This window comes from Tachypleus tridentatus, chromosome 13 (genome assembly GCF_004210375.1).
Source record: "Tachypleus tridentatus isolate NWPU-2018 chromosome 13, ASM421037v1, whole genome shotgun sequence".
NCBI lineage: Eukaryota > Metazoa > Arthropoda > Merostomata > Xiphosura > Limulidae > Tachypleus > Tachypleus tridentatus.
Window position 1 is genome coordinate 212,034,743 of NC_134837.1, and position 10,689 is coordinate 212,045,431.

At 35.6% G+C, this 10,689-nt stretch overlaps 1 long non-coding RNA gene across 1 annotated transcript; it reads left to right on the forward strand.

Annotated features, from left to right (window-relative positions):
- The first annotated feature begins 6,192 nt into the window (after nucleotides 1–6,192).
- Nucleotides 6,193–8,619, forward strand: LOC143240867 (uncharacterized). Its single transcript, XR_013022010.1, has 2 exons — nucleotides 6,193–6,293; nucleotides 6,614–8,619. It is a non-coding gene; the product is annotated as an uncharacterized LOC143240867 (long non-coding RNA).
- Nucleotides 8,620–10,689: the final 2,070 nt, after the last annotated feature.

Here is a 10,689-nt window from a genome sequence, read left to right on the forward strand (position 1 = left end):
AGAATTTGAGAAGAAGGACAATGACCCTCAAGAATAGATTAGCTTAGTGGCATGGTGCAAAGTAAATAATAGGTAATCTTCTCAATGTCCTTGTTTTAAGTAGGAATAGGTAGAAGAAATACCCAGCTAGGTAAAATATATTACAGTGCTTTGCATACTGAAACCCGAAGCGAAAAGTCTCAGTGGCGCAATAACATATAATGATATTTTTGACATCAGTAATATATAAAAGCTTCTAGGGTGTTATTAGTAACGTTTTTAGTAATATGGTTGTTTGTTATTTTAAAAATTCGCACAAAGCTGCATGAGCTATCTACTCTAATTTGTATGATAAATTTGTCCATAATTTAACAGTTTATGACTAGAGGGAAGACAGCTAGTCATCATCATCCACTTTAAACTCTTGGGCTATTCTTTTACCAACGAATAGCGGGATTGAGCGTCACATTATAATACCCTTTATTGCTGAAAGGGAGAGCATGTTTAGTGGAACGAGGATTCGAACCCGTGACTCGCATATTGCGATTCTAGAGCCTTAATTACCTGACCATGTCGGGTCTGAGCGATATAAAAAAAGTTAAACCAAAAAATAACCTCATTAATATGTAAAAAAAGCGAACATATCCCTAACCTTTAGAATTAAAGATGGTGTACCTGGAAAATAAATGTTTACCACACACACATATATATGTGTGTTCACGGTAGAGCTACATCAGGTAAGAATATCCTTCCAATATCCTTTCGATACATGGACGTTTTGGGATTTAAAGTTCATCAAGAATCATCAGTGTTAGAATCCGGAGTTCGATTCCTTGTGGTGAACAGATCGCAGATACTTCATTGTATGGCTTTGCGTTAAAACAATGCACACACAAACACACACTTAATTCCCCCGTAGCACAGTGGTATATCCGCGCATTTACAACCGAATTTTGATACCCGTGGCTGGCAGAGCACAGATAACCCTTTTGTGTAGCTTTGTATTTAACTGCAAACAAAAAAAACAACACACTTCATAATGTTCTCATTGGAAGTGATATTTATATTGTACTTCTAAGTTTAAAGCATATAGAATTTAGATTATGTCGTTCTTCATAAGAGTAACATAATGACAATGAACAAATAGGAACAGTGAAACGCGAATGAGTCAAACAGAGAGCTTATGAAGCCTCACTTCTCATAACTTCTCATAATTTATACATGAACGTACAACAATACGTCAACCAATATACCCAGTGACGTAGAGACCTTTTCTACCTTTGAATAATATCGTCTAAAGTTATAAGAAATTCACTTCTACTTTTCCCTCCATTTATGATTTTACGACCGGTTTTCATAGAACACTCGAGATGGTTGTCACTAATATATGTACAATACTCTTTTTCTATAGCTTTGTTTTTCATGGTTGCCAGGAGTTTCTTGTTTAAGTTTTTTAAACAAAATAGGTGTTGTGAAGAGTTGCCACGGGCCTATCGCCTCGACCTTCGTGTCTATAGTTACTGGTCTGGTAAGAATTAAAACGATTTTTTTAGCATCAAATCTTTGAAAAGAAATTTGCTGATAGGTTTGAAAATGAGTAATGAGGAATACGCTTGTTAATAATAACAAATATGACATACTTGGTCGACGTTAGGGTTAAATATTGACAGACGATCCACACCCTGCTGTAATCAACTTAATCAGACGCTAGTTTAAAAAACAAAACAAAAACCAGTAACTATTCATGCACTTTTAATATAAAACTTATTTTTCAAAATTCATAAATTGTGTACTTGTGCCACCTAACGGCAGTGTCAGAAACCATATTCGAGATAAGCTATCAGAAAAGAATAAAGCGAAAGCTACATGATCAGTGTTCAGTCGAGGTTGTTTGTAGTTCACATGAAACAAGAAAGACGAATCACCGTCTGGTCTTGATGTCGAGAGCTTAGAAACTTATGATGAAAAAAGTTTCATATAATATTATATCACTTTTTTTGAAGAAGATAGATAATCAAATCAAACCCAAAAGACTCGTTCCGAAAACACTTCGTATAAAATTATCATTCGATGAACAAATCAGATGTAACTTTAAGGTTGCCATGAAAAGATCAAACAGGCCGATTTTATAATTTTTCATCAGACTTGCTTGCTTGTCGTTTCCCAAGACTTTCCATGTTGTAATGGGACCGATATGGCAAGGTGGTTTAGGCACGCGACTCATAATCTGAAGGTCGCGAGTTCGAGTCCCCATCACACCAAACATGCTCGTCCTTTCAGCCGTGGTGGTCTTCTAATGTGACAGTCAATCCCACTCTTTGGGGGTTAAAGAGTAGCTCAAGAGTTAGCGGTGGGTGGCGATGACTAGCTGCCTCTAGTCTTACACTGCCAAATAAGGGACGACTAACGCAGATAGCCCTCGAGTGGCTTTGCGCGAAATTCAAAAAACAAACAAATGAACCATGTTCTAATACAAGGTACGCCGTATTTTGTTGCTTCTCCAAATACTCGCTAATTGTACGTTTTTAAGGTTTCCTTAGTAACATCAGATGCACCGTATTTTGATTCTTCCTCTAATACTTGCAAATTGTGCACCTTGTGCCCTAAGGTAACTAGAAATGTCATAACGAGTCAACTGGTTCTACATGTTAGGATATTCTTTATTTGTTAATGTTTTTATTGTGACACCTTATTCATTAATAAGGTGATCTGGATACATATATATATATACAGTCATGTGAAAAAGATAGGACACCCTATAAAAGCCTATGTATTTTTGTAACATTTTTGATTACATAGATATTTAATTTCAATTTTAACAATACTGAGAGATTATAGGATTGTAACTAAACAATTAAAACTGAATAAAAGACTTTTCAAGATCTTCTGTAAATGTAATTTTACAAAAATGCATATTCTAACTCAGGAAAAAGTCAAGACACCCCCACATTTATTCCCACTTAAAATGGCTCAACTCACACACAGGTGTATCTTACCAGGTGCACATGATTAGAAGATTGTTACTCAGCATTGTGAATGAGGCTTGCCCTATTTAAACCACAGACATTTAGTTTGGTGTGCTCTTGGTTGTTGAAGTGAGAGTGAGCACCATGGTGAAAGCAAAAGAACTATCTGAGGCCTTCAGAAAGAAAATTGTAGCAGCTTATGAGTCTGGTAAGGGATTTAAAAAGATCCCAAAATATTTTAAAATCAGCCATTCCACTCTCCGGAAAATAGTCAACAAGTGGAGGGTTTTCAAAACAACTGCCAACATGCCTAGATCTGGTCGTCCAAGCAAGTTCACCCCGAGAGCAGACCGCAAGATTCTAAAAGAGGTCTCAAAATACCCTAACATGTCATCACGGGACCTACAGCAGGCTCTGGCTACTGTTGATGTGAAAGTGCATGCCTCTACAATCAGAAAGAGACTGCACAAGTTTAACTTGCATGGGAGGTGTGCAAGGAGGAAACCTTTGCTCTTTAAGAAAAACATCAAGGCCAGATTGAAGTTTGCCAGAGAGAATGTATGAGACAAAGACCAGGACTTCTGGAATAATGTTCTTTGGACAGATGAGTCCAAAATGGAATTATTTGGACACCAGAACAGATGACATGTTTGGCGTAAACCAAATACAGCATTACAGAAAAAGAACCTCATACGAACTGTGAAGCATGGAGGTGGAAGTGTCATGGTTTGGGGCTGCTTTGCTGCAGCAGGACCTGGACAGCTCGCAACAATAGAATCCACCATGAATTCTACTGTGTATCAGAGGGTGCTTGAGGATCATGTGAGACCATTTGTACGAAAATTAAAGATGAAGCGGAACTGGACCCTGCAACACGACAATGACCCAAAACATACCAGTAAATCCACCAAATACTGGCTGAAAACTAAGAAATGGAGAGTTCTGGAATGGCCGAGTCAAAGCCCAGATTTTAATCCCATTGAGATGCTGTGGGGTGACTTGAAACAGGCTGTACATGCAAGAAACCCCTCAAACATCTCACAGCTGAAAGAATTCTGCATCGAGGAGTGGCGCACACTTTCTTCAGAACGATGTCAGAGACTGGTAGATGGCTGCAAGAAGCGTCTCACTGCAGTTATTTCAGCCAAAAGGGGTAACACTAGCTGTTAGGGGGTAGGGTGTCCTAACTTTTTCCTCAGTTAGAATATGCATTTTTGTAGAATTACATTTACAGAAGAACATAAAAAGTCTTTTCTTCAGTTTTAATTGTTTAGTTATATTCCTGTAATCTCTCAGTATTGTTGAAATTGAGATTAAATATCTATATATTCAAATATGTTGCACAAATACACAGGCTTTTATAGGGTGTGCTAACTTTTTCACATGACTGTATATATATTACCGTATTTCTTCAGAGCTCCGAAATTTACTTATCAGTGGAAAATTTTTCAGTATACATTTACATACCATCACTTATTTTGCAGAATCGCTTGTATATCCATGTTCAAATTAAACCTAACTTATGGTCAAATTATAAAGAGAAATACTGACAGAAAAAATAAATAACGTTGAGATATATCGACTTCATAATCCTTCGGTAGAACAGTGGCACGTCTATTGACTCGCAATGCCAAAATCCAAGGTTCGATTCCCCGCACTAAGCCTTGCTGTAAAACAACCCAATACTTTTATAACTTTAATATACCAGTTAAAGCAACCGCCCTCCCCCGCCAGTACAGCGGTAAGTCTACGGAGTTACAACCCTAAAATCAAGGATTCGATTTCCCTCGCTGAGTTCAGCAGATAGCCCGATGTGGCTTTGCAATAAGAAAAACACGTGCATACATCAAAATAACCAATTAATATGAGATTAAAAATGATAAGACTTTATTCGTATATTCTTGTTTCTCTTTCTTCGTGGCACTTATCTTCTTCGTTTTTATATCTTCTCTGGTCAATATTAGACCTGGAATTAGTTAGGATAGCTTTTAAACACTCATCGTTCGAAGAATGTTTCTTCCAATAAGCTGTTTCTGCGTCACTTACGTTAACAACTTAAGGAAGAGTCGTCTTCAACATGACAATAATAGCGATTGAGGTTCTGGATTAGCGACGCCTTTATATAAAGACTCAATAAGTCACATTTTCATGTTCAAGACCCAAGTGTATTCAGAGTGAACCAGACGCTTCTGTTTTAATAAATGTAGATAGGATTTTAAAATAAACGAAAAGGCATTGAGGCGACGGTTAACCATTATCGTGTTGACGTAAAGGGCTCGAAAATTAATTTATTTTCGTAGACGTTTTAATTTACATTTAAATAACGAATAACGTTCCGCTCTCGTTTCTCAAACTCCAGTTCTATAGATCCTACGTCCTTTTCTTTTAAACAATGTATCAGCATTTACGAATATGACTACATCCTCGTCAGAGATTTGTAAAATTAGAAACTCAAAAGGTTGCTGTTTCGTAGAAAGCTGAGAATTATCGAGATTACAGAGCTTGTAGTTACCTAACGTAGCACTAGTTACGTTACAAATATGTATCTTATTGGTACTGGATTTTTTCAATCTGAACGAAAATGGGTTAAGCAACCATGTCAAACACCACGCAAGGCTTAATATCCTTAATTTAAAACTGTTGATCGGAGATAGGAGGTGTTATTCGACAGTGCCCCACCATAATTTATTCGGCTGCTCTTAATCGAATAGCAGGTTTGACTGTTACGATTATAACATGCTGAAAGCATGGAACGGCTTCGTTACCGTTTCGCGTCTCGAACCTTGGACTTCGCGAACGTAATTTGAAGTTGTGTTACATTTTGTGTAATAAACAATGTGTGTGATTTTTATTTTCAAGTGTCCACGCACGCACTAAGCAGAGAGAAAAAAATTTCTGAGTTTTTAACAAGGATCTTCAAAACTATTTAAGATTTGCAGAAAGTTTGTAACCGATCTTATGTTTTTCTTTGTGAAATGCCCTCGTTCCAAACTAGATTTGATGGCCGCTCATTAGGTGTATGTAGAATAATATTGTTCTGATACTGTAATGGCTCTAACATTCATAAATTTTACATATAGCTGTAAAGAGACTTCTAACCACAAATTACGTGTATAACTGTTCTTAAATTTGAGTTTCTGACCAAACAGATGAAAGCCAGTTTATATAATCCACCGTCACAAGGACTTTATCCGCCTCTTTAAACAGAATAAGGGAAGTGACTGTTACTTTTATATCTCACCCATAGCTAGAAGCACGGATCATGTTCAGTGGCATTATCTCTTGAAGCCTTGGGTTTTTCGATCTACAGTTCCGCTCGCTGACCATCTCGGACGCCATCTTTGTGAGGTAAAAGAAAAAAGATATGTTTCGCAGTTATCTGATTTTTCTATAAAATCATTTAGGCTCAGACAAATCTGATATGAACTTCACTTACTGTATATAAAGTCTCATGAAACAGCGTTCACGTTAAAAATATCAAGATACTAGTAAACAAAAAAGTTGGTTCTGAATTTTAAGTCTTCTGGAACAAGTAAAACAAAAAATAATTAGAAACAATATTGGTGTTAATACAAGTATTATGCTATTATGAAATATTTAATTGTAAATCGAGAATTTAGTCTTTTTTATTGTTAAAAAAAATTTAAGATTTTTTCAATCCCCAACAGGATATCGAGAGAACAATCGACCTGAAGTTTGATCGCCACTATGACATTTTTAATTCCACTAAGCCGTCAATAGAAAAATGTAATTATCCAATCTATTTGTTATCACCTTTCATTTTTGTTGAGAATTACGGGATATGACAAAAAAATATTACCCCTGTTTGAACTTTGACAAAGAGGACAGCTACAAGGTTTTAAACTAAATTTTTTGATGCTGTTGTTGTTGCTTTGAATTCAGCACAAAGCTACTCAATGGGCTATCTGTGCTCTGCCCACCACGGGTATCGAAACCAGGTTTTTAGCGTTGTAAGTCCGCAGATATACCGCTGAGCCACTGGGGAGCAAATTTTTTTATTATAATTTGCTTTCAGTTAATATAAGCATTTGAAACTGTTAGACCTACTCGGCCAGTCCTTTATATTTATCATGCCAAATTTTGGTTCAATATCTATCCTTAAGTTTTTTTGGCCGATTAGAAATCACTTTTCTATAGTTCCCTTCTAGCTAGACTGCTTTATTCAAATAACTGAATAAGAAAAAAGATTGATTTGTTTTAGAAGTGAGAAAAATTCATCCTTCTGACGACCATACCGAAACCATTTACTATCTTGTCACTTTTCTTTAAAATGCTGCAGTTGGCCATTAAATGACGTTAAGAGATGGGCAACTAACCAATTACCCAAGATCTCACAGACTATTCTGATTGATCTGGTGACACCAATAAAATCCTGATTACCAAGTTCAAATCCAAATCGAGACTCCAAAGCTAAAGATGCAAAAACACTTTCAACGCGCTTTTTCAAAGCTTTTCCAGGCGTAATAATTAGTAATAGTTATTCTTTCAGAAATGAAGGAAAAAAATAAGAATCCAAGTTCTCATAGTCGCCAAACAGATTCCGTTCTGCTGATGACATGTCCAACTTTCATATCAGCGTCAGTTCAATGGAGATGTATTTTAAGACGTTTTACTAAGCAGGCTTTAAGAAAACATGCTGTTTACGGTAAAGCAGTTTCACCATGAAATTTCTGTATGTTTCTTAAATATTTTACCATTTTGAAATCTGATATGTCTCAAAAACTGCAAGTGTTTAGAGAAACCTCAAAAAAAGTGCTTATCAGAAGAAGCCCAGCATGGCCAGGTGGTTGGGGCAATCGACTCCTAAGCTGAGGAGAGTCGCGAGTTCGAATTCCCATCACATCAACCATGTTCGCCCTTTCAGTCGTAGGGGTGTTACAATGTGACGGTCAATCCCACTATTCGTTGGTAAAAATGTAGCCCAACGTTTGGTGGTGGGTGGTCATGACTAGCTGCCTTTACTCTAGTCTTACACTGCTAAATTAGGTACAACTAGCGCAGATAGCTCTCGTGTAGCTTTGCGCGAAATTCAAAACAAAGAAACAAGCAAAATCTTAAGCTTAATATGTTATCTAGCGGTAGTAAAGTAAAGTATAATAAATATATTTCATACCACGAAAACACTTCTTTACTCATTCAACAAAGTAATTACATTAAACAAAATTGTGCTCAATGGAACTTAAACATTCCTAGAGTTTAATTTATATTCAATTTCTGGTAAAAATTTAAGCGCGATTTATTCAAAGAAATATCTGAGGGTTCACTAAGTAATCCTTCTTTTATTTGTACTCAATGAAAATCTCGTGTTTTATTTTGTTTGTCCTAAGAATATTTAGATTTATCTAGAAACTTCCTTTGGATGAAAAGATAATAATTTGAAGTAACGAAAAAGGCTTTTTAATAAACCAACATCTAAAATAGTTATTAAGGTTGAAAAAGGTTATTTGCCCTCTAATGGAACTGTGGCATGTCTGCGCACTCACACTGCTAGAAACCGGGTTTTGTCACACGTGGTAGGCAGAGAACCGATTGTCCATTGTGTAACTTTGTGATTAATTCCAAACAAATAAAAGAGAAAATGTACAAGATATTCGGTAGAACGTTTTCAGTCTGTTTTTAATGGAGTTGGCACATGTCATTAAATTATGTAAGACATTTTCTTTCTTTCTCTTGTTTCATTTCTTTCATTTTTATCTGAGTGTTACATAATTTTAACTACGCTCTGTCTATCTCCGAGAATCGAAACCACTGGTTCACCTGACCAGAAAATCACGTTGAAATTTATTATATATTTGTGTTGTAGATTTACAAACCCTTAGAAGATTTATTTCAAAATTTAACATGAAATACAATATTTCCAAAGTAATTATTACAACAGTGAAATCTTAAAGACACTATATAGGACTTAGTATGGTTGGAGTTTTATTCAGTTATAATATAGACATTTCGGCATTTTGTGTTTTGATAGCACACATTAAAGTTCATTAACCAATACATACTGGATTATCTACTGACACTGTATCAAACACTCTGTTAAGTAGGGAATTGGTGGATGGGTGTTTTCTTATAGCAAAGCCACATCGGGCTATCTGCTGAGTCCACCGATAAGTAGGGAATGGAAATTCAAAGTTTCAACAAGAGAGAATATTTTCTAGAATGCAACTCCTTGCGGGTCTATTTATGGTTAGTCCCTGGTACCCCAAGCTGATCTATTCTTATTTGTTTGTTAGATTTCATCATTAAACATGACAAAGTAAAACCACGTAAACTGAAAAAAAAACTTTTATTCCTGAACAAGTAAATATTTTGCTTTTATGAGTGATAATAGCAAACCAACACAAAAAATATAACGAATGAAGTACAAAGTAAAGTTCCAAAAACATTTCAACGTTCTGTACATATTTGAACAAAATCAAACTTTTCCATAAAAAAATTCGAAAGGAATAATTAGGACAGAAATAGATCATTAGGTTTAAGACGTTCGTTTCTTATTGCTTTATGTGTTTATTTTTTATTTTTTTTAAACAGATAATCTTATGGTGTCAAAATGTATTAAATTATATAAATTCTGGCGCAGAGAAACCTAACGCTAATTTGTCAACTCAGGTATTACGAACTTTGGCTTTGGCATAGAATCTGTGACATTAAATCTTTAATCTGTTGATGTGAATAAAGTTATGAGTTCTGATCTTCACATAAGTTGTCGCATAAATCAAAGTACAGCACGTTGACTGTTACCATTAATTTAGGTCAGTATAGATATTCTGGGCTGTTTTACTATCTGGAACAAACACTGTCGGTTAGGACTAACTACCTGTCAGGGAATGAAATTAATCATATGAGGAGGAACTGTCTTAACGTCTTACACCAAATAACACGGTATACTTTACTTGATTCTACCACAACATAACACAGTATACGTTACTTGGTTCTACCAAAACATAACACAGTATAGGTCACTTGGTTCACTCACAACATAGCATAGTATAGGTTAGTTGGTTCTACCAAAACATAACACGGTATACGTTATATGGTTCTACCAAAACATAACACAGTATATTTTACTTGGTTTTACCAAAATACGACACAGTATAAAAATGTATCTCAGAATGGCTGGTATGTGTAGTAACACTTTTATTGATAAGGAGAGAACAACGTTTCGACCTTCCCAGGTCATCTTCAGATTAAGAAAGAGAGAGTGTTTGAATGTGACCGCTAACGGACACATGTCTTAGGGACGAGAGTATAAATGGGTACGGGATTGTAGAGGGCGTTGCAGATGGATGTCAGGTTATTAATTAGTTTAGGTATAAAGGTGTTCCTTTATATTGGTTTAATTTTGGTTTTAGTTGCTGTATAAGTAGGGATTCTTTGATTTTGCGTTTGTTTATATTTGTTTTCCTACTTAATATATGGGTGTTTTCTATTGTTATGTTGTGTTCGAAAGACTTGCAGTGTTCGAAAACGTGTGAAGGTGACTTTCTATGTTCTTTGAATCTGGTTTCCATTTTTCTACTTGTTTCTCCAATATAGAAATCGTGGCAGTTATGACATTGTATTTTATAAATAATATTGGTGTTGTGTTTGTCAGTGTAGTTTTTACATAGTATGGACTTTAGTTTTGTTTCTGGTTTTTGAATAAATTTGGTGTTTACTGAAATGTTGTGTTTTGTTATAAGTTTTTTTACCAAATGTTGGTTATTTTTTGCTGATGTCAGGTATA